At 36.7% G+C, this 18,396-nt stretch overlaps 1 long non-coding RNA gene across 2 annotated transcripts in view; it reads right to left on the bottom strand.

Moving 5' to 3' along the window:
- LOC110400546 overlaps positions 1 to 15,282 on the bottom strand; it is a 45,059-nt gene extending 29,777 nt beyond the window's left edge. For both annotated transcript variants that reach the window (XR_002439930.1, XR_002439928.1), the window contains exons 1-2: positions 15,154 to 15,282; positions 4,733 to 4,870 (exon numbers count right to left, since the gene is read on the bottom strand). This is a non-coding gene — a long non-coding RNA (uncharacterized LOC110400546). The remainder of the gene's footprint in view (positions 1 to 4,732; positions 4,871 to 15,153) is intronic.

The following is an 18,396-nucleotide window of genomic DNA, read 5'->3' as shown; positions in this document are numbered from 1 at the left end:
AGCATATTCTTAAGTTTGTCAATGAACTGATGCTTATATCTGTACAAGATCTTGCTTGCAGAGGAACCAGTGCTCGGGGACTAGAAAATGGGAATCGCTACAATGTAGAAACCATTCATTTCAATACAACGTTATATGTTATTGCAGTCTGTGGATCTCTTGTTCCCAGAGAAACTTGAAAACAGAATTGAGTTAATAGTATAATGGCCACACCTGCAGATGTGGTACAGGTTTACAAGCATCCCATACAAAGCCTATAAATTTCCCTCTTGTAAATTAATACCAGCCATAATACAGTACATGTGCAACAACCTCAGCAGGTTGAATAGCACCCAAAAGTCCAGACAGTTTACTTCAACCAAACACTAAAAAATAAAATAAAATAAAAATAAAAATGGGCAAAAAAGACAAACACACTCTTTGCACAGAGATTGTAATAACTGATATACATAGAATAGAAACATCCTGGTTAACTGTTTATACTCTCCTCCTTTCTGCTCTGTAGCAGAAGCAACCATGCTGATTCTTGATACACTGGGCAAGCTGCACATTTTCTAAAGCATCAAGCCTATTACTTTACTCAGTTGATGACAAATCAAGCTACACCTACCCAGAAACTGTCCACCACTGTTCTCTCCCCTGTCTCTTGGAATAGCAATTTTTAAACACGGCTTCAGTTCACTATTTAAATTTTAACCGAAATTCTAAATCCCTTCTGCTTCTAAATAATTTGCACAACTTTGTCTCCATCTTCTTCTATTTCTTCAGACGTAGATATTTTACAACAGCGTTTAAATCACATGACCCAAATGACTCCAATTACTCTCATGATCATTCAGCCATCAAAGTCAGGAAGAGTCAAGACTATGTATGTTCTTCCATACAAGACACAAGCCTATTACTATTATTTTTCTCATTTCATTCTTTTCATGCATCACAAATACCTTATGCCTTGAGAATGCTTAGATTTCAGACTGAAAAACCTTTATAACTTGCTAAAGTTTACTTACTTTTTTAAGTAATGTTCTCAACACAGGTGCATCATTGACAGACATTTGTTTTCAGAGACTATTAAAATATATTTCAAGAAAATTCATGTTATACTTTGAGGTGGAGATTTGTTTCTATCAATTTTTGAAAGATGACAATGACAACTCACATTCCATTAAAAGATTTAACTCATCAAAAACCTTAGTTAACAAATAAGCCTGACCTGAAAACTTCAGTTTCTCCCCAAGTTCAAAGAGTTTTCCAGTCTTATTTCAAGTTAAATTTTCAGAAAGAGTTTAAGGTTATAAAATCCAGATTTTTCTCTGCAGCTTCACTGAATTGCTCTAGTTAATTCACTGTAACTGTTTCACTCAGCCTTTGCTGTCAGATCTCCTAAGAAACTTGGCAAAGCCTCTGTTGTTGAAATAAAGTAACAGTAGGTGACTACCTGGCTGTGGCTAGAGTATCAGCATGGATACCTACCTACTTGTTCTCTAAGACTTTATTGCAGCTTAGAGATGACACTGTTCTTATTTCATAATTACACTAGGAATCAGAGAATTCCCTTCCTTCAGAGAGGAGTGCCAGGGCGCCTTACAGGTGTCAAAGCCTGGCCAAACAGTGGTGAACAGCTGTACAAGGTGTTTTGGTGATATCAAATATATGAAGCTGTACTGATCTTGGCTATCACTTCATTTTAGTAAAACTGAAGAAAGAAGAGGGGGCATTAAGAAACAGTTCCTAGCTACCTGGCATTGTTCATTCGCATACCAGTCCTCCCTTGCCCCTTCTAATCTCATCCTACTCAATGAAGACATGACATCTTAACTCAGAGCCTTAACAACGAGCATTAACCTAATTCAGGACTCATATTTGTCCAAGTACAAGGGCTGATCTGAAAGTAATGCCTCATTTTATTCTGATGGTCCATGGCTTCACAGTCAGCGCCATTGGTGCAGGTTTTTATGAACGTCGAATGTAGGCTCTTGTTCATCACTGGCAGAAATGGTGGTGACTATGCTGAAAAACAGTGTTTTGTAGCTTAGAATTTACTCTATGAAATAGTGCTATTGTACTATTTGTAGCTGTTGTAGTTTCCATGGAAATAAATAGGAGGCATTACTTTTGGAACAAGCTATGTACACCTGCAACGTACTGTACTGCTGCTTCATATGGACATGGGGTTCTGCACGGTGCTACACTGCACCACATGGGCACATACTAGAACAATAGTACTGATGGAAAACTAGGTGCCTATGGATTAACAAGTCTAAAACAATGAGGCATAGTTTATATTCAAATTGCTAATGGTCCTAGGCTCCTAGCTTGGCCAAGACTGAGTTATGAGAATCCATTTTGAATCTGGACCTCTGAATTATGGTTTTCAAACTTATCTGAAGTGCATGGCAAAAACACAGATTAGTGCCATGAAAACAATAGGGGAAAATTATTTTTAATTGCTGAAATACTACAACAGTGAGCTTGAAAGGGAAGTATCAAAAAAAAAAAAAGGAATGAGGTTGTGTAAGAAACGTAAGGCTGGGAAAGGAATAACTTGGAGAGTGAAGCTGCAGGAAAGCAAAATGATGTGAGTGAACTACAGTTTACCAAAGTAGCCTAAAGCAGCCCCAAAGAAGCAAAAATCTGTCCATGTGTTTCTTACTATAAATTTGTTCCTCGTGTTTAGACCTTTCAGGCTATAACCAAAAGGAACAGCACAGACATTTTTTACTCCATTTACAGGACATCCTTGCTCTTCTGTTACAGGGCATTTCATTCTCCTGCACAAGAGGCTCACTTTTAGCTATGAGTCTATGAGTGCTACTTTTATAGAGCTTGCCAGTTTAACAATTCTCATCAGGCTTTTAGCCATGAGCTATTGTCTACAACCCCATCCTTGCTTTCCAATGCCAGGCTTTACATTAACTGCTTAACTGCCAGGACTTTCAAAACATCTTTGAGTGCACAAATTTTCTGTTCGAAATAACCATGATTCATCATTCCAAAATGAGAAAGATGACAGGTGTAAGAAATACCCACTCTGGCATTCCCATAGAGGCTTTAAGTTGCAGAGCAGACTGTTGACAGTCTTCCTACTTGCCAAGGACACACCATATCTATATGGAAAACTAGTCAGAGGATGATGTTATTATTAAAGCCTGAGCTGAGGTAGACCCAGCAGGCAAATAAAGCAAGAGTAAAGCACCTACCAACCTTCACATCCACATCCACTGTTTTCCTAGGATTCAGTAGCTATTTGAACACTTCTCTGTTCCAGCTGATCTCTCCACCAAGCTATGAACTCCACCTTCCCAACCACATCCACTTCACCAGCATCGGACGCTAAGTATCCCTGTAGGAGTTCTCGCTTTCACCAGGTTAATATCAGGGCCCTGTAAGCCTTCCTCCTCAAGGCCATTTCTAAAAGGATAGACAGGAATCTAGAGGGATTTACTAGCAGCCTGACAGCCATCGATTTTGGTGCAAGTCAGACTGTAAGACAGTTCTGAAAATCCCAGTCTGAGCCTATTTCCAGCCATAGGCACGTACATCTCCTTAAAACAGGATTGCATAAGAGTGCACAATAAGGTCTCTTAAGGAGATCAAATAAACTTTAAGGCCTATAGCTATAAAAGCAACAAAAGCAGCTGTTAAATGATAGCAGCTTTTGGAATGACTTACAATAGCTGAAGTGCTTTTCAACTGGTCTTTTAGACAAATAGAGATGAATAAAACAACAATAACTAAAAAAAAAAAAAAATCAAAAAGCCATCCTCTGAGTAGAAATCTACAACCAGAATTTAAAAATTTCACAGCACTGATCTTTAATCCCCAATATACTTACTTCTGCACCACTATTTAAAACTATTAGTAAAGGATAAACCCAACTGGGCAGAACTTAAAGTAAGAATTAAATCTCAAATTAAGTTGGACATGGAAAATCACTGCTATTGCAGCTATAATCAGAAAAAAAAAATAAAATACTGTTACCCAACACTTGTCATAATCAGATGAGAGCCTTCGTGTACTACCAAACTACCAATAAGGGTCAGTGAAGTCTGGGCAAAACATTGGGTTCTTGAAAAGAACCCTCTGCACCCATCACCAGCAGGAACAAATCCATTTCCAAAAAAACCCCAAACAATTTCCTCGCTAGCTGATGATTCCTGTTCTTCACCAAGTACCTTCTTACCTCCTCCCCCTAATCCTCTTCCACATGGCAGCAGCCCTACTTTCTTCATGTTCTGAAGAGGACACAGAGAGAAGGGGTATCTTGACCTGGTGCTGGTTCCTCTACATGCAGAGGAGGAGTGCAGTGGAGAAATGGGTAGGCTAACAGGGATAATTCCCTGCCCAGAATCAGCTGCCACCACACAAATCTTGGCTTTTCTTCAAGTAGGAATAGGAGCATACCAGCTGTATAAGCAGGATAGAAAACCAAGTAGGTGGTCTGTTGTTCCAGGCAATTGACTACTTTGTTTATTATAAGTACTTGAGGGAGAGGTACTTGTGGAAAACGGTACAGTGAATAAGGTGAGAGCACAAAATAACCTCCAAAACAGTGAAAGCATAATACAACATTTTTACAATAAATTATAACAAGATCAGTGACAAAAATTGACTCTGTTAACTCACTATCAAAGACAGTTCTATCTATGCAATTATATTCTGATCTCCCTCTTGGTTACTTAAAGATGAGCTAGGGAGAATTGTGACTAAGTAGAGAAGGTAAGAGACTTACCCAAGTCATACGTAGCATGCGTGCAGACAAGCCAAATGTGGGACTTTGGCATCCTATACGTTCACAATAGGAGGTATTTGCTCTGTGACTTCCATCATATTGCTCTTACGTTGGCCTTAGCTGACGTTGTATCAGGACCTGTGTGAAACAAAAAGAATTACGAAAAACTCACCAAGTTGTTTTGTTTATAAACTTTATAAACAAATCTTCCATTTGTTAATTTTCACTGAGTTAAACTCTGTTTTCTATGAAAAAAATAGAAGATCAGATCTAATAACCACTACTACGCCAAGTGGGTCAATTATAGTCAGAACTGTAAAGAACATGGAATAAAGAGTCAATAAGAGTAGTGAAGCACACTAATAACAGAAAGTCCTAGTCGTTTCTTTTCTGCAAAGACATCTGTGAAGTGCAACTAATAAAATTATGGTTTTGTTGTTTAATTAATATTCCCCTCCCCCTCTTTTTTTTTTCTTTTTAACCTCAGTTGCTATCAGGAGGATTTAGACTCATTTTGGACAAAAGATTTTGGAAATGTTTTTTTTACTGTATCCTAACAAATATTATATTTTGCAGTCTTAAACTTTACAGTTAATACAAATCTGTTAAAATTTGGAAAGATAATTAAGAAAAATGCTATTTTAATGTCCCAGACTCATCTAAACAAATATTAGTACAAGTTTCACTTAATCCAATAGCACTTCCTTTCTTTCATTTCTGTATCAGGAACTGCTTTCATTGTCCTTATTGCTATGCATGTTTATAATTAGTATTTCTGTTTATGTAAAGTTCAGAATTATACTGGTATGAAGTTTCAATTCCTTTCCCGGTTAATACTGAAAATGCTCAGATTTTGATAATGCATCAAATCTGGCAGTGAAACAAAAAAGAAAAACAAAAACAAAAATGCCCATGGTGCTCTTACCAATGGCAACTAATCAGCCTTGTCGTTGCCTCCTCTGTTTTATCGACACTGTTCTTTGCATTAAAGAGCTGGTTGCATTACAGTTCTGGCTGCACTATGAGGTTCAAATAATCTTTATTTAAAACTAGACTCTGGTTTTTTTGAGAATGCTGAGAATTTTTTCTCTTTTTTAATTACTGAAAAATCAGGATCCTTGCAATTGTCTAATTTCCGGTTCATTTACAAAAGCAGTTGTACCATGGAAATGAAAAGGCAATGAACAGAGGCACAGAAATTCAAGTCCAGGGGCAGGGAGAGGTGGGAATGCCTAATCTGGCTTCCTAGACAGAACTGATATGACATCAATATGTTGCTTCTAACCAGGCAAAATGCTGATCCTCTAGGTAAGTATTCATATTTATTTGGGGTAAAATACTGATTTCTAGTCAGGCTAATCATATATTGAAGAATGCAACAACTAAGACGAGAATTAAAAAGAAATAAGACCAACTCTTTCCAACATAAAATACTACTTACAGCAGTAATCAGTTTGATCTGAAGCAAAAATCTTGAAAGATCTCAGCAATAATTGGTGAGTTTTTCAGAGAGGTTATGAATTATAGTTCTTTGCAGCACTTAGAAAACCAAAGGATGTTTCAGAAATGCCAGATATACAGCAAGTTTATTTTTAAGATAACTATTTCAGAGTTAACTTTCAAACACTACTGCAAAGAAAAAAGCTAGTAAGAAATCTGTTTTTTTACTAAGCTGCTTTGGAAGAACCGTTACTTTGGGGATTTTTTAATCCAGTGTATATGATATACATAACAAAAAAATATATATGGCCACAAAGAAACAGAAAAGATGGCTTTTAAAAATAGAGCTTACATTGTAGACACCTGATCTATGGACAAGTTTAGATAACCTTATTTGTAAAAGTATCAATTTATTCATCCACTACAATCCTGAAACCAAATACAGGGCAAATAATTACCAAAAGGCGCGATTAGCATTTCTCAACAAATAACTAAAAACAGGTGCAGCAGCCACTGTAGAAAATTGAATAAAAATGCCATCACTTCCGTTAGACTAAACAGTAATTTTCATTTTGCTAACACACACACAATTACATTTTCACATTAATTATCTTGTTCTAGTACAAATGTAGAACAAAACATCCAATAACACAACTACCGCAGGTCCAGAGGAGTTATGAGTGTTTCACTGATATCTTGACACTGCTATCCAGAGCACGAAACTAGTCAAAATGCACAAACCCATGGTCTTCAGTGCCTCTCTCAACAGTCTCAGAGATACCTTTTAATCACTCCATTATAATCCATTAGGCCTGCTCTAAAATGCAAGGTAATTATTAATAATTATGTTGTTGTTGTTTATGTCAAAAAAACACTCCTTCCATTTGGATAGCATGCAATGTCAGCGTGCACTATGCCACTTCCTTCCATTTATGCTTACATTTATTTTACTTCACTAACTTGAATCTGTAAGGGTCCATACATTTCAAAATAGATCTTAATTTTTCTTTGCTTGTTAATGCTATTAATTTCTAAAATAAAATACTTAAGTATGTTAAATAATATTTAATTTTTTTAATGTTTAATTTTAACTTCCCTAAACAAAGTGTTTATACCTCTTATTTACAAAAATTGTGAGGAGCACTTTATATCAAAATGTTCAAACACCAATCAATTTTCTCAGAAAATTCTTGAAATTTATATGAAGACTGTCTCTACTGAAACAAATGATAACAAGGCATGCTTTACCTCTAACGATCATTTTCACTCCAGCCTAACTCTGTTATCATTTTTAATTCAGCCCAATTGCTTTCATGGCATTTTTTTCCCATAATAACAAACTAATTACAAAATAATTAATCTTGAAAAGTTTATTTATTTTTGGCAATTTTTAGACTCAAATTTACTCAATAGTTCCATTCATTCCTTTAAATTTAATACTTTTATACATTCATTTTTAATTGTCTCAACATAGCATACGTTCCTACAGGTGTGTTATGCTGCAGGTAACAGGGTGCCACATCCTGCTGCACCAAGGGAGCAAAAACAGCTGCAAGGGGCATGTGATGCAGCCCAACCCAACAGCCAGCATCTCTGCATGCAGAGCCCTGAACATGACTTTGCCATCAAACTGTACAGAACCTTATTTAAAGGCACGGAGATTGGAATCCAGCAGAGCTTATGCATTTTCAGACCAATGGTCTGTTACCAGCTTCCTTTTATTCAGGGATTTTTGCCATGAGGAAGAATTCACAATACCTCTCGGGAGGTTTTCTTTATCTGACTATTAATGCACCAATAAAGGACAAAACACTTCTTCACCCAGGCTCCTTTGGAACCTGCGAGCATCATATTCCTTGTTCGTAACAGAAATCAGATCAGTGTTTTTGCCTCATCACTAATTATAAAATGAAATATGCTAGCCAGAAAGTAAGTTGTCCCTTCATGCAAAATTTTGTGAAAAATTAAAATTATACATCAAGTTCTTCACATTTTTGAGCCAGTTTTGATGAGCCCTTCAAAGACTGATGCAAACAGGAAAATAGTCTCCTAGAGAGGTGATGCAACAGTCCTCCTGGAGCAGGAATTTCCAAAGCTTGCTCTGCCACCTTCCCATGCTGCCTCATCAATCACCTTCCTGAATATTTATTTTAGTTGCCAGAGGAATAGTTGATTGAGCATTAAAGCTAATGAAAAATGCTGTCGTACATTCAGCTACATCTTGATGGACTCACAGGCTTGCAGAGGTATAAGCTTCAGCTAATCCACCTATACCTGGTGCACTTTACAAGCTCTCTCTCCTCACTAGGTTTCCCTGGAGTAGGTTTCCTGACCCCAACCTGCAGCTCTGCCTTCACTCAGAGCACCTCCAGGGTCTCTCTCCAGCTCTCAAGTTACGAGATTTGTAGGACAATATTTACCTTAGCAATACTTATGCATTTTTCAGATTAGATAATAAACCTTCTTTCTACAGAAAACAAACCTAAAATATATTTAATGCTGGCTTATTTATGGATTGAATCAGGATCTCTGATTATACATCTGCCTGTCTTTGATTCTGATATCGCTGGCCAAAATATGGCATCACTGCTCATCATCTTTGCTGTAGATTATGTTGTGAGAAAAAAGTCTTCCTGTATCAAAGAGAATCTAACTAGATCAGAATAAATAAAGGTCTTATATTCTAATCGAGGTACATTTCAATATACCTGTCTTTCTAGAAGAGACATAACAATGAAGGTACAAGTGGAGATGCCATAACCAAGACTGCTCAAGTTCAGTCTTGAATGAGGAAACGCAAAACTCAGGAAAGCTGGTTAAAAACAGCCCAGCCATCATGTTCATACACCTGCCAGCCAAGAAGTTACACATTTTCCACCCAAGGTAATGAATCTATTACTTCCAAGTGTAGCATAGTGTAACCATGTTGTATTTCAACACAACAAAATCTTTGAACTTAGGCTGAACCCTGTCTGGGAGCTTTCTACTGAGAAAAGAAACTACATTTGCATTGATTCTCCTAGCAGCTATTCTCTTCAGAGCAATAGATTGTGTTTTCTTGACGGTAGGCCGAGAGAGCTGACTTTTTTCTTGCACAGTATTTAAATAAACACTGCAAGCTGTAAATTTCCAAGACTGAGGATGATTTCTTAATGATCTTACTTTCAAAATGCAATTTTTAAAGGTAGTAAATTCTTGTCAATAATAGTGTATCTGCTGTTCTACAGAATAATTTATATTGAAATTTGACAAGCGTAAGTGCTTTCCCCTACATATTTACTCCAATACCAGCCACACAATGTTGACAATTTTCCTTTGAGAAACCAAATCAGCCCTTGACGTTTATTTACTGCAGTGACTGAAATAGAAACTACATCATTCACTGATTTTTAATTGTAATTAAATTCACAGGAAAATCTTTAGTCAAAACAACCGATTACAATTTGATTTCCACTTGTATGTATTAATCATTTGTCCCAAGAAAGTTTACATCCTTTTTTATAAAATTAAGTATTTTACGCAGCACTGAAGCAGTCCTATGTATACATTTATCTTTGCAGTTATATGTGACTACTCTATTTATTTCATTTCTAATTCTTAGCTTTCCTGTTAGAAAATACTTACAAAGTTCACTTCTCAGTGTTAGGTAATGGCTTTTGATACATACCAACTGCAGTTGATGCATATCAATAAGAGTAGCATGGGAATTGGAAACTGCTTAAAATTAGAATTTTGAAATTATATTATACAAAATTATTTTAAGTATCCCTTGTTCTTAAGAAATACAAAGTATCAAGTGCATTGGTACTGAAAATTAGTTTATAAAATAAGTTCTTTTATGCATTAAATGATTTAAACTTATTATTTCCATTCTTCAAGGACTTTAGAAACGGTATATCTCATTTTTGCACATCTAGTTCCTAAATATAGATTGGAAGATGGAAAATTTTTGTTTGTTTTTGTTCTCCCAACTGTTTTTAAAATTTTCAATGAACTAGTCATTAACTACCAAAAACAAAGGAACAAATTAAAAAAACTGAAACTCAAAAAAGAGAATGAAAATATTCACATGGGGGGGAGTCACATCAACACCTAGTTTAACACTTCAACAAAATGATTCAAAAAAACTTTTATAAAATACTTATACTGCTGTATTTACTATTTTTAAAGCCAAATGGTTGTAACAGGTTATAGCAAGTGTAGTTTTTTGCATAGGGTATGATAGCTTCAAATTCTTTATATATCTATATATAAAATACACACTTAAAATATATGAAATATATATTTAGAGTTGAATGAAAACAGATTTCATTTACATATAACTCTCAAAAAAAAAAAAAAAAAGGAACTGCCTGTTTTCTTAAGTCTGTAGGAGAAATCCAAAAGAAATTGTTGCATGAAGAACTGAACAAAGTCATTTGTTAGGAATTGTGCATATTCTCAGAAATTAAATGCATGAAGCACATTAATTATTATCTTGCATTTACATAGATATTCTTTCATCCTGATGAATTCTGAAGCACTTTGCACATACACTTGAAACATATTTTCACAAAGCTCAACCAAAATGGTTTTGTGCGTCAGCTCAAAAAAACCTTCTGAAAATTAGCCACTCATCCAGCTTCTCTTTTTTCATGAAATAGCTATTAGCTACCTCTTTGGCAATTCTGGCAAACAGAATTCTAAAACTCTCTTCTACTGGTAGCACAGGAAATTAAAAGCATCTCACAAATCACTCCAGTCCCTGCTATAATTTAAAAGTCCCTCTGGGGCAACCTGACATACTCTTCTTTGATCTCCCTTTCCCCTTGTAAACCACACAGCCCCAACCCCCAAAATTGAAAACATACAGGTTTGCATCTCCAGTCTCTGCCACGGTGGCTTACCCAGTCATGCCACGCCTCACAGCATCTTCCATCTCTAGGATGTTCCTATTTCACAATGACTTTACAATATTATTCAGTGAGATTTTTCTTTCTTTGTGATTTTCATTTACATTTGGTGGCTCCCTGAGCTTCCATTTTGAAAAGTTATGACTAATTGGTGAGGATCCCCGTTACTAAGCTGTTTAACCTACATCTGCTGCTTTATGAATTCAACATGAGTCAGAGATGTGAGGAAATTATGAACTACTGTATTCTCCATAAACAAATGAATCCTTCTTACACAGCAACCCACTACATCATGCAAACACAGCAGCTGTCTCACTGTCCTTTCTTTTGCCTGTCAGGTCCAGAAGTTTGTCTCCTGCAGTGGCCAAACACCCTATAACACATCAAACACTTCAAGCTTTTACACAGTAAGTGAAATTTCCTTTCTGATCTCTGCAGCAGCCAAAGTCTGCTTTTGGCTGTCTTCACATTTCCAGTCAATTAGGATATTTTCAGCTCTTATTCTAAAGTAGGTAAAAATTTAGGCTCCTAGGAGTATTGTTGCTTTGTAATAAAGGAATGAGGACAAAAGGCAGGAAGAAGCATCTCTCTTCTTGTCCTACTGGTCAAGTAACAAGCACACTGGCAACCCTTATGCATGACTAGGTGCATGCTTTGCTGCAGTTACTCATGTACTTCATCTTCCCTTCGTTTTTCAAAAGAGCATGCTTCCAGGGGAAGAAATAAACACGGAAAGAGTTCAAGTTCTCTTTATATTCCTCTGCAAGGTACTTATTGACATTAGGCACTTACAAAGCAAAGATTCAGATTTTCAAAAGAACTCTAGCAGAGCTATGACAAAATCAACCAAACAGGAAAACTATTCATTAAGCTTTCTGTAGTTCTGCCTAATATACAGCATAATCCCACATCTCACTGAAGCCCTCTGGGCTCAGAACTAATGGAACAGTTGCAGATATATTTTTCGAGACTAGCAGTGATGAACCAAATGTTATTTTGCTTTTCAGTATTTGACTTTCCATCTCAGGTCAGTGCTTTAACATCAGTCAGACTCAAGAGAGTAACTAGAAGTGACATAACTTGCAAAATATACCCTGCAGCACAATGAAAAATGATGTAGTTAAATAAAAACAAACAGTGTGCTGGGTAATTGGAAGCTGAACTTATTTTGTTACAAATTGAATGAGTCCACAGATCTTGTTAAGCACAGCTTCTAAACGTAACTAACAAATCAGGTATCGCTGCTGTCCTTAATGGGCTATGTGCTAGTTTCTCTACTTAAGATAAGCTGGCATCATCATAAGACTAGTAAAGGAGCTTCAAACATTGTTTCCCACCTTGACCTTGACCAGGCTCCATCATAAATAGCTGAACCTGAAAGCACTCATAAATTGAATCTTAACCTCAACAGGCTACAATATGAGGCACTGTATTCACTCACATTGCTGAAAATTCACCAAAAGAAGTAGCAAGCTAATCTTTCATCCTTTCCCTTTTAGAACAAAATCAAAGATGGTATACATAGGTTGCTGTGCTTACCAGCTTTGGTGAGAGGGTCCTTCACTCAAAAGCAAAAAAAAAAAAAAAAAAAAAAAAAAAACCCAAGGTAGATAGACTGTCATTCACAAAATTTAGATGCCACCAAATCTAGTTATTTCTTAATTCCTTGGGGCTGAGCATTCACAGTTACCATTCATTGCTGTCAGAAGCATGTGTACTCTGGTCCTTTTAAAAACAAATGGTATATCCTAAAAATAATTATTGTTTTCAGAATTAACACTGTTTTACATTGAAAGCTTCTGAAACTAATTGGAATCCCCCTCCAAAAAGAACATCATCATTAAGGATGATGGTTTCAAAACTTTCTGAAAGTGTTTTAAAAAGTGACATTCTTTTCTCAAAAGTCATTTCTGTGAATTATTAAATTATCAATCATTAGGGATCATATAGCACTGATCATTTAAGCTTTGCATGATTCCTCCATGGAAACAAGCCATGGCACAGGGATGCTGTTTGTTCCTGGAGAACATTATTCTGTTTTGCTTGTATTTCCTAGAGCTTCCTATGGTAGCTTGGCAGAGTAGGGTCCCATGACAGGTATTTCTGTGATATGAGTTGCAATGACAGGTGGAATTGAACTCTACCTTTCCAAAACATGTTAACTTTACTTTCTACTGTTACTGTGTTTAGAAGAATGCTAGCTTGAAAAAAAAAAAAAAAAAGGTGAATTACTAAACACGAACCAAAGCTTCCCATATAGAAGGAGACGATGAAGAGAAAACACAGAGGTACCACCTGAAATCCACTGCTGGATATAAAACAGAAACATTAAGCCTTTTGATCAGCAGTTTTCTTTGCTGGAAAAAAAAAAAAAAGGTATTGGGATCTCTTAAATACTTTTTTACTGCTTTTTAGTGTTTGTCAGAGTAGGCAAAAGCGTACTTTAGAGAATAACAATGTGTACAGCTAGATGAGTGGTGGCAAAACCAAACAAGAGCCATCAGGTGAGTCAAATTTATTTTTGATTCAGTTTTAATTTGCATATATTTATCTCAGTATGAAAAACATCTAATTGTTTGGAACTGACCGCGAGGGGCAAACGTTTGAGGCTCACACTTGTATTCATTCCCTGAGGAAAGCAAATTTGTGTTTTGGGGCAGCAGCTGACTTCTTCACAACCTCACATAAACCCATCACCTTTCTTCTTTTCAGAGGGAAAAATTGTTTTAAATTCACCTCACTGTGTCAAAAGCGTAGTAAATTGATCATAGTCTCCCAGCTCTTTGTTAGCCACACTTTACCAGTCAGTGCACAAAAATATTGCCATGGTAACACAGTGATAGTAACAACAAATAGCAAAGACATAAGGAGAACATCATTTATATACAGTCCAGAGGCTTATACTCACTTGGAACATCACTGCGCAATTCAGAATAGCAAATTACTTAAAATTAGCAAATTTGCAAATAGCAGAAATAAGAAAAAGCAGGTAGGGATCTTCTCTAAGAATCATCTTCTCAACCTCCATCCATCTCTGTAAGTTTGTAAACTCCTTGCTCTTAACTTCCCCTGCTGTGGAGTGCAGAAACTTTCCATATCTGTCACCTGGTATGTGCATCAATACTGTGCAGGATGTCATAAACTTTCCAAAAAAAAAACGGAAATGAAGTTAGTTGTGTAACTTTACACCTAGGTGAGAAAATCATTCCTGCAGAAAGTGACATAGTAACTCTGTTCTTTTTATGAAAAAAAAGGAAGATCTGCCAGAACACTGATATACCAAACAGCAGGACAAATTCTATTGCAATTTACACACCTTGTAGCCCAAATGTAACTCAGACAACCAATGTCTGACAAGACTTTATGGCAGCTTGGAAGATTACCTTTGCCGTTGTTATCCAAGGAGAGAAACTATGTTTAATCTTAATGAAGATCTTCAAAAATCCAAATAGTCCAAACTGATACAAAAATAACCCCAAAGAGGAAAAAAAAGAGCAAAAAAGAAAAATCAAAGATGTTCTTCACAGCTTTACTGTGGACTATCAACAGACAGGGCATAAATGTAGAGACGGCACAGACACTGACAGCATCAGGTTAGCAAGAGATAACGAACTGGTGCACCAGGGTGTCTGAATGCAGATTCCAGGACAGCAAAGCATTGTCTCCTAGAGAAATGTAATACTCCGCACACCTGTTATCTCACAGTCCAGACTGCAAAATGACTGCAGGCCCTGCAAGAGTCAGTTTGGCACAGAGGCTTTTAGAGGGATATTAATTGCAGTGGTGGTTCCTATGCGAATCAACAGTCTCACTGCTACTGAGTCTAAATGTTGAATTAAAATAAAGCAATGCCCACACAGAGCTGAAACCATTTCCTTTGTAAATGCTTTCCCTTAATTTTTGCTAACCTAACCCTTCCTAAATGCTACACCAAAATGTAAAATGCTTTCTTTTAAACAACAACTGCCAAAATAACATATTAGAATTCTTCCTGTTAGTCTTGGGTCTGAGCAACAATACAGAAAAAAACACCCACCACTGAAGTCAGCTGTATTACAGAAGGATATTCAGAAGTCATTCAGTACTCACAGTCTTGCTCACTTGCTCCCTCTCTGAGGAATAGTTCTCAGTGAGTGGAATTACAATGTTTGACTTGGCAGTGTGGTGGAAGCATCACATAGCTCACAATGAAGGCCCAAAGAGCAGCTTCTATTATTGGTAGCTGGTTATGTCATCAGAACATTCTCACATGTCAAGAGCAGGTGTTCCCTCTGCTGCATTACAAATAAATTCATTTTCAGTCAGGATTTGGATTTAAAATGAAAGCAGCAAGCAACCAAATATTGCATTTCTAAATGGCAGCACGTACGCAAAGAAAGAAAATAGGTAATTTGAGCTCATACTAAGGAAAAACAGGTGAATGGTGTGTTTTAAAGACAGAAAATTTAGCTGTAAGCACAACGATTTGGAATTAATGCCATATAATAAGAGCATGAGCAGTTAAAGACACACTTCAGAGAAAAGATCAAGGAAAACAGTCTTTGAAAAGAAATTTATGTATAATTAGGTTAAGCATGTGTATTTGGAGAAAATCAAAAGTAAGTTAGGGCTTATTCCCAGACTTAAAACCAAAGCCAATTAAAAGTTTCCACAAGTTGGAAGAGTTCTTTTAGTATTTCCATTCTTCTGGTCATTTCTTGGTTAAAGTAACTGAAGATTTAATACAGAAAGAGGAAGCACTTCTCAAAGTTTTTACTGGAAAATTTGAATTTGTCTACTCAAACACACATGCAACCAAGCTGGTCTAGAAATCAAAGTTCTCAATATTCTCCAGTTCCATACAATACTGTACGAACTTAAGCTTGATCAGTAGTTATGAGAAACAATTTTCCATTTCAGTCTGTCAGCTAGTTTCTTAGGTTCAGGATGGAATTTTTGGACTAGTCAGAGAAGAAAGATATGTCATCTGAATGATGGGGCACTCACTGGTGTTATGGGAAATAGACTGAAAAAAGGAAAATGAGGAAACAAACCTATATATCTCACATTTCCTATCTTTAAAGTATGTACCCCTCAGTGCCTAGGAAAACTCTTCCAAGTTTTACCACGAGAAATTTCTGGAGGTCTTAATCTCGTGTCAGTGGAAAGGAGAAAAAAAAACAAAATGATCACATTTCTTTTATAAATGTACATTAAGGCTTCTTGCCCAAACTCCCAAGAATGTAATTCCTGTCACATTTCTCTGCTGCTCAACTCACTGAGCTTCCAGTGAGTCTCAGATAATTCTATTCAAAGGAGGATCTAGAACCATGACATTTCTATCTTTGTAAAATGAACAAATAAAGTACACACACAGTTTAATCGGTTTCATTATCTTGGAGGTAGTTGCCATTTCTAAACAGAACTGAGCAGAACAGACCACAGTTTGGCATTCTTCTGTTATTTTTCCCTCTTCAGAGAGAGCCAGGATGCCCCCTAAATGCCCATGTGCATCTTTAGATCATGCACTGCAAGGGGAACAGTTTTTCTCTCGCAAGTGCAGCTGCTACACCAGGAACAGATATTGTTCAGTAACATTCACCACATCTAATCAAGCTAAGCATCAAGAAACAAAGCAGAGAGATAGCGTAATGCTGACTGCCAGGTTGCCACTGAATCCCTCGGGGATGATTCTCCACCACGTCTAATGGGGTGCTGCATGCTGTGCACTGTATGCATAGTAATTTTGTGCAGAGTGTCCCCGACAATCAGCTTTCTAGCAGAACTGAAGGGAGAAGACGCCAACTGTACCTCCCCAAAAAGTAGCTTTTGGAATGAAAAGGGAGAGGAAAAGGAGTTGAGTGAGGAAATTGAGAGGCGACCTTGAAGGGAGAACGAAGTATTTGAATTCCATCAGTATAAAATTAAAAGTAATGCAAAGACTGGTTGAATTCCAGATCCTCAAAAATCAAATCCAATGCCTAAAACACAAGGCCAGATGGTTGACTGATATAAATAAATTCTACTTCACTGGCTTGAAGAGAACAGTATCAATGTATACCAGCTGAGGTTTTGGCAAATCCTCTTTCTGAGCTTCAGCACTCACATAATCTCAGTTCAGTGGACAAGGAGTTCAAAAGATTTATTCTTAAGGTGCTGTGATAAAAAATAGATACCATAACTATTTTCTCCTCATCTTTTACCATAATAATCGCTTCATTTGTACACCAGAAAAATACTCATTAACATAACCAAAGCCAAAATTTGGCAGACTCTGAGGGTGTCCACTGCATCTTCACTGCTGGCTTCTTTCTGTGATTTACCACAAGACACAATGCAGAAAGTAGCGCAGAGGGAATTTCTGAAATGATCTGTATCAAAGAAATACAGATGATTTGATATTAACAATGAGATATGATTTTCATCAGCAGCCCATTAATTAGATACCTTCTCACTGCATTAGTACCAAAGAGATCTTTCTTTTTTATCTCAGCTGTAGGTCTAACCTTGGCTAGGAATAACAATTTCTAGCAGAAAGGATTTCAGTCTCACACATTCATTTAGTCCTTGGACTGTGCTCTGAGAATGCAAATTATGCTGCTGCTTGAGTGAATGACATCTGTGCAACTACTAGAAATGCACATGTAACTGAACAGAAATCATTGACTTCTGTCAAGTCAGCAATGATTCTTTATGAACAAGTAGCACATGAATCCTGAACTACATAACAAAGTATTGTGTTTTACAGCTATGTAATCCAGGCCTTATGCACTCAGAGAAGCCTAATGACTTGGGCAAGAACATGATGGATGGCACAGTACTATCAGATTCTACTCTCTTTTAGTTCCCACCAGCGTATCTGACCATTCCCTACAAAAGAAATCACTGTATATCATGGAGATTATTTCTCCTCCTTCAGGTTTTAAGACAGTAAATACGGAGAGAGGGAACTGTGGGAAATCAGAGCTATTATATTTTGTACGACAGATGTAGGGAAATGAGGGAGAAGAGTTGCTTTGATTTCCTAGAGATTTTGTCGATCACTCTTCCATCTTCTCTAGTAGAAAAATATTCCCAGAAAAGAAGTGAAGAATGTATAGGAAACACAGCACATCAGTGCAGGTTTTCTCAATGAAATGATGATAATTCCAGACAATTGAATTAGAACGCTGAATTTAACCCAAGGTGTAGTTCACAAACAGAACATGGGGATCACTCCATACTTTATCTCTGAAAAATCCTGACTGAAACTGATTTTTCCTGTTAGAAGTAGAAACATTTGGCAACATCAAAAATTTGCTGGAAACAGTTACATATGGACTATTCAGTAATTTAATTATTCATTTGTTTAAA

The sequence above is a fragment of the Numida meleagris genome, chromosome 5, assembly GCF_002078875.1.
Source record: "Numida meleagris isolate 19003 breed g44 Domestic line chromosome 5, NumMel1.0, whole genome shotgun sequence".
Classification (NCBI taxonomy): Eukaryota; Metazoa; Chordata; class Aves; order Galliformes; family Numididae; genus Numida; species Numida meleagris.
This window is presented reverse-complemented; position numbering and strand designations above follow the sequence as displayed.